The 6,187-nt window shown below is 43.2% G+C and overlaps 1 pseudogene; it reads right to left on the bottom strand.

Moving 5' to 3' along the window:
- Positions 1-422: 422 nt before the first annotated feature.
- LOC134930502 (5S ribosomal RNA) lies at positions 423-542 on the bottom strand (annotated as a pseudogene).
- Between the last annotated feature and the right edge of the window lie 5,645 nt (positions 543-6,187).

The following is a 6,187-nucleotide window of genomic DNA, read 5'->3' as shown; positions in this document are numbered from 1 at the left end:
AATTTCATTTGGAAATATCCATGGCAACGTTTCCATATGAAAAAGAGATAAACAGTTTGGTATTGATCCTTATATTGGTGTTTTTTGCCATCATACAACAACAGTTGTCATTATTAAAATATTAAAATATTAGTATTTAAACAACCCCTAGGCTAATATTGAATATGCATGTAACTATAATACAGTAATATGTTAAAAATGTCTGACTGGGCTCTGTCAGGTGAATCTAGGATTAGGGGGAGGTGTTTAGACCATGTATGTATACTGCATATTTATTAATAAGTTATAAATTTATAAATTTATATTCATTAAATAAATATTAATTATGATCATTATTCATTTTTGTCAGAGGACACATTTAGTCGTAGGGATGCCGAGTGTTGATAGATCGCCCACCAGGTGGCTTAACGTCCTATCGTCACTCACTACAGTACCTGATCTTCCCAGGTAGTCCCCTCCCCTGGTACTGGTCAGGCCCGATACACTGCTTAGCTTCCAAGATCGGACGAGGTTGGGCGTACCAGTGTGGTATGACTGTATATACGTGTGAGACGTCGTTACACCGGAGATCCGATCGCTCAATAACACTCGAGATCAGGTTAGCTTAATTAATTTATTAGTTTATTAGAGTGCATAATTGTATGGGAGAGCTAGAGTGAATGTGGAAAAGCAGGACTATATGAAAAATGAGGATACTGCACCTCACAAGAAAGGTGCAATCTCGTATCCTTCGTTAAAACCTGTTGGTTGCAGGGTTCCCAGCTGGAAAATCCAATACATTTCACGTCTTGAGAGCTTGTTTGCAAGATCACCACCTCTCTCGCCCAGGTCCACATGTTCAATCGCCTTGAACGTAAGGTCCTCAGGATTTGAATTATGTTGTGTTGTGAAATGTCTGGAGACCGTGTGGCTTTCGACCTTGTTTTTAATGTTTCTGATATGTTCCTGGATCCTTATTTTCAACGGTCTCTTGGTCTTGCCCACGTATTTCATCCCACAAGCACATTCCAACAGGTAGATCACGGACGTTGTATTGCAGTTCATAAAATGTTTAATGGTATATTCCTTTTTATTTTCCATATCACTGAAGGTTTTCCTGTTCCGATGTAAATATTTGCAAACGTTACACTTCCCACATTTATAAGATCCTAAACACTTAAGCATTGGGATCCTTTGGTTGGGTTTCTCCTTTATCATGCTGGGTGCCAGGCAGTCCTTCAAGTTTCTTGACTTTTTGAAAACGAGTGTTGGTTCGGGCGGTAGGATATCTTTTAATACTGTATCCATCAGAAGAATGTTCCAGTGCTTTTTTAGTGAATTCCTTATTACTCTCTCATGTTGACTATAGGAGGTGATAAAAGCGACTGCGTCCTTCATTTCATCTCTCGGTTTGTACCTCAGCAGGTCCTCTCTGTTCAAACTTCTTGTCTTCTTTATTGCTTCATTCAAGATGGGCTCCGGGTATTCTTTGTCTTGGAATCTTCTCTTATATATCTCCAGTTGATCTTCACAGTCTTTGGTGCTTGTGCAGTTTCTCTTAATTCTTGAGAACTGCGAGGCCGGTATATTGCTCTTCCATTTTTCTAGATGGTTACTTCGGAAATGTAAATAACTGTTCGTGTCGACCTCTTTGATGAAATTCCTAGTGGTAACGCCTCCAGATTCCCCAGTTAAAACCAAGTCCAAGTATTCAACCGACCTACTGTTGGTAATTGAGGTAATGTATTAATCACTCTAAAACAGTTTATCTACACTATTTGAACTTTTAAACCACTCGTTTTAGATGAGGATGTGCCCCAAATAACACCCATAGTTTGCAGTGATGTTTAACAACCACCATCATGTGTATCTTTATGTGAGACTCTGAGATTGAATCACCTGACCATCTGTGATGTCACAACTCCTTACCCAGTATGTAAGGGTATAAATAGGCTTAAGGAATCATTCTGTCCCTACCCTTTGAAGAAGTCATATGTGACGAAACGCGTTGGGTTCCCTGCACTGACCCCCTGCCTATTTTTTAAGCTAAGTCTTATCTCCTACCTTATATTTATATAATTTTATCTGTTGAAAATTTGTACTTTTATTTATTAACTTTTATATCTTATTAAATTTGAATATTTTTATATATATATTTTTTGGCTCATAAATTTAAAGATTTTTTAGTATATACTTTTTAAACAACACAGGTCGCCGGTACCCCTATCCCCCACTTCTTCCACATATATATATCACTATCAGGATTTAAACTAAAGTCTTAAAAATAATAAATAATATAATAAAGTCTTAAAAAATAATAAATGATACATAAATATATATATATATATATATATATATATATATAACAGGGGGAGAAGAACAAGCGCCTTATAGTGTAGTATGATTTTACATGGTGCATTTTGACACACACATAAAGTAGTTTGCGTACCAGATAGTGGCTTGTATCAAGGCCTATCACTCTCCACTCGGGCTGATTATCACCATCTATAGTTCAGGATGAAAATCAATCGCCACAAAGTGTAGTAATTTGAATAATCAGTAACGGTCCCTTAACCCACAAAGGTCTGTGAACCAGATCCAGAAAAGGTTTAAGCATACCACATGGGTCTTTTGCCAAAAGCTACAGATCAATATAACCGAGATATATATTTCAGGTCCTTAGACCTAGTAAAAGTATTTATTAATTAGAGATGTGCACTGGAAATTTTTCGGGTTTTGTGTTTTGGTTTTGGATTCGGTTCCGCGGCCGTGTTTTGGATTCGGACACGTTTTGGCAACACCTCCCTGAAAAATTTTTATCGGATTCGGGTGTGTTTTGGATTCGGGTGTTTTTTTACAAAAACCCCTCAAAAACAGCTTAAATCATAGAATTTGGGGGTCATTTTGATCCTATAGTATTATTAACCTCAATAACCATAATCTCCACTCATTTCCAGTCTATTCTGAACACCTCACACCTCACAATATTATTTTTAGTCCTAAAATTTGCACTGAGGTTGCTGGATGGCTAAGCTAAGCGACCCAAGTGGCCGACACAAACACCTGGCCCATCTAGGAGTGGCACTGCAGTGTCAGATAGGATGGCAGATTAAAAAAATAGTCCCCAAACAGCACATGATGCAAAGAAAAAAAGAGGTGCACCAAGGTCGCTGTGTGACTAAGCTAAGCGACCCAAGTGGCCGACACAAACACCTGGCCCATCTAGGAGTGGCACTGCAGTGTCAGACAGGATGGCAGATTAAAAAAATGGTCCCCAAACAGCACATGATGCAAAGAAAAAAAGAGGTGCACCAAGGTCGCTGTGTGACTAAGCTAAGCGACCCAAGTGGCCGACACAAACACCTGGCCCATCTAGGAGTGGCACTGCAGTGTCAGACAGGATGGGAGATTAAAAAAATAGTCCCCAAACAGCACATGATGCAAAGAAAAAAAGAGGTGCACCAAGGTCGCTGTGTGACTAAGCTAAGCGACCCAAGTGGCCGACACAAACACCTGGCCCATCTAGGAGTGGCACTGCAGTGTCAGACAGGATGGCAGATTTAAAAAATAGTCCCCAAACAGCACATGATGCAAAGAAAAAAAGAGATGCACCAAGGTCGCTGTGTGACTAAGCTAAGCGACCCAAGTGGCCGACACAAACACCTGGCCCATCTAGGAGTGGCACTGCAGTGTCAGACAGGATGGCAGATTTAAAAAATAGTCCCCAAACAGCACATGATGCAAAGAAAAAAAGAGGTGCACCAAGGTCGCTGTGTGACTAAGCTAAGCGACCCAAGTGGCCGACACAAACACCTGGCCCATCTAGGAGTGGCACTGCAGTGTCAGACAGGATGGGAGATTAAAAAAATAGTCCCCAAACAGCACATGATGCAAAGAAAAAAAGAGGTGCACCAAGGTCGCTGTGTGACTAAGCTAAGCGACCCAAGTGGCCGACACAAACACCTGGCCCATCTAGGAGTGGCACTGCAGTGTCAGATAGGATGGCAGATTAAAAAAATGGTCCCCAAACAGCACATGATGCAAAGAAAAAAAGAGGTGCACCAAGGTCGCTGTGTGACTAAGCTAAGCGACCCAAGTGGCCGACACAAACACCTGGCCCATCTAGGAGTGGCACTGCAGTGTCAGACAGGATGGGAGATTAAAAAAATAGTCCCCAAACAGCACATGATGCAAAGAAAAAAAGAGGTGCACCAAGGTCGCTGTGTGACTAAGCTAAGCGACCCAAGTGGCCGACACAAACACCTGGCCCATCTAGGAGTGGCACTGCAGTGTCAGACAGGATGGCAGATTTAAAAAATAGTCCCCAAACAGCACATGATGCAAAGAAAAAAAGAGATGCACCAAGGTCGCTGTGTGACTAAGCTAAGCGACCCAAGTGGCCGACACAAACACCTGGCCCATCTAGGAGTGGCACTGCAGTGTCAGACAGGATGGCAGATTTAAAAAATAGTCCCCAAACAGCACATGATGCAAAGAAAAAAAGAGGTGCACCAAGGTCGCTGTGTGACTAAGCTAAGCGACCCAAGTGGCCGACACAAACACCTGGCCCATCTAGGAGTGGCACTGCAGTGTCAGACAGGATGGGAGATTAAAATAATAGTCCCCAAACAGCACATGATGCAAAGAAAAAAAGAGGTGCACCAAGGTCGCTGTGTGACTAAGCTAAGCGACCCAAGTGGCCGACACAAACACCTGGCCCATCTAGGAGTGGCACTGCAGTGTCAGACAGGATGGTAGATTAAAAAAATAGTCCCCAAACAGCACATGATGCAAAGAAAAAAAGAGGTGCACCAAGGTCGCTGTGTGACTAAGCTAAGCGACCCAAGTGGCCGACACAAACACCTGGCCCATCTAGGAGTGGCACTGCAGTGTCAGACAGGATGGGAGATTAAAAAAATAGTCCCCAAACAGCACATGATGCAAAGAAAAAAAGAGGTGCACCAAGGTCGCTGTGTGACTAAGCTAAGCGACCCAAGTGGCCGACACAAACACCTGGCCCATCTAGGCGTGGCACTGCAGTGTCAGACAGGATGGCAGATTAAAAAAATAGTCCCTAAACAGCACATGATACAAAGATAAATTAAAGAAAAAAGAGTTGCAAGATGGAATTGTCCTTGGGCCCTCCCACCCACCCTTATGTTGTATAAACAGGACATGCACACTTTAACGAACCCATCATTTCAACTACAGGGTCTGCCACACGACTGTGGCTGAAATGACTGGTTGGTTTGGGCCCCCACCAAAAAAGAAGCAATCAATCTCTCCTTGCACAAACTGGCTCTACAGAGGCAAGATGTCCACCTCCTCCTCATCGTCCGATTCCTCACCCCTTTCACTGTGTACATCCTCCTCCTCACATATTATTAATTTGTCCCCACTGGAATCCACCATCTCAGGTCCCTGTGTACTTTCTGGAGGCAATTTCTGCTGGTGAATGTCTCCACGGAGGAATTGATTATAATTAATTTTGATGAACATCGTCTTCTCCACATTTTGTGGAAGTAACCTTGTACGCCGATTGCTGACAAGGTGACCGGCTGCACTAAACACTCTTTCGGAGTACACACTGGAGGGGTGGCAACTTAGGTAAAATAAAGCCAGTTTGTGCAAGGGCCTCCAAATTGCCTCTTTTTCCTGCCAGTATACGTACGGACTGTCTGACATACCTACTTGGATGCGGTCACTCATATAATCCTCCACCATTCTTTCAATGGTGACAGAATCATATGCAGTGACAGTAGACGACATGTCAGTAATCATTGGCAGGTCCTTCAGTCCGGACCAGATGTCAGCACTCGCTCCAGACTGCCCTGCATCACCGCCAGCGGGTGGGCTCGGAATTCTTAGCCTTTTCCTCGCAGCCTCAATTGCGGGAGAATGTGAAGGAGGAGCTGTTGACGGGTCGCGTTCCGCTTGACTTGACAATTTTCTCACCAGCAGGTCTTTGAACCTCTGCAGACTTGTGTCTGCCGGAAAGAGAGATACAACGTAGGTTTTAAATCTAGGATCGAGCACGGTGGCCAAAATGTAGTGCTCTGATTTCAACAGATTGACCACCCGTGAATCCTGGTTAAGCGAATTAAGGGCTCCATCCACAAGTCCCACATGCCTAGCGGAATCGCTCCGTTTTAGCTCCTCCTTCAATCTCTCCAGCTTCTTCTGCAAAAGCCTGATGAGGGGAATGACC

The sequence above is a fragment of the Pseudophryne corroboree genome, chromosome 5, assembly GCF_028390025.1.
Source record: "Pseudophryne corroboree isolate aPseCor3 chromosome 5, aPseCor3.hap2, whole genome shotgun sequence".
NCBI classification, from domain to species: Eukaryota; Metazoa; Chordata; class Amphibia; order Anura; family Myobatrachidae; genus Pseudophryne; species Pseudophryne corroboree.
This window is presented reverse-complemented; position numbering and strand designations above follow the sequence as displayed.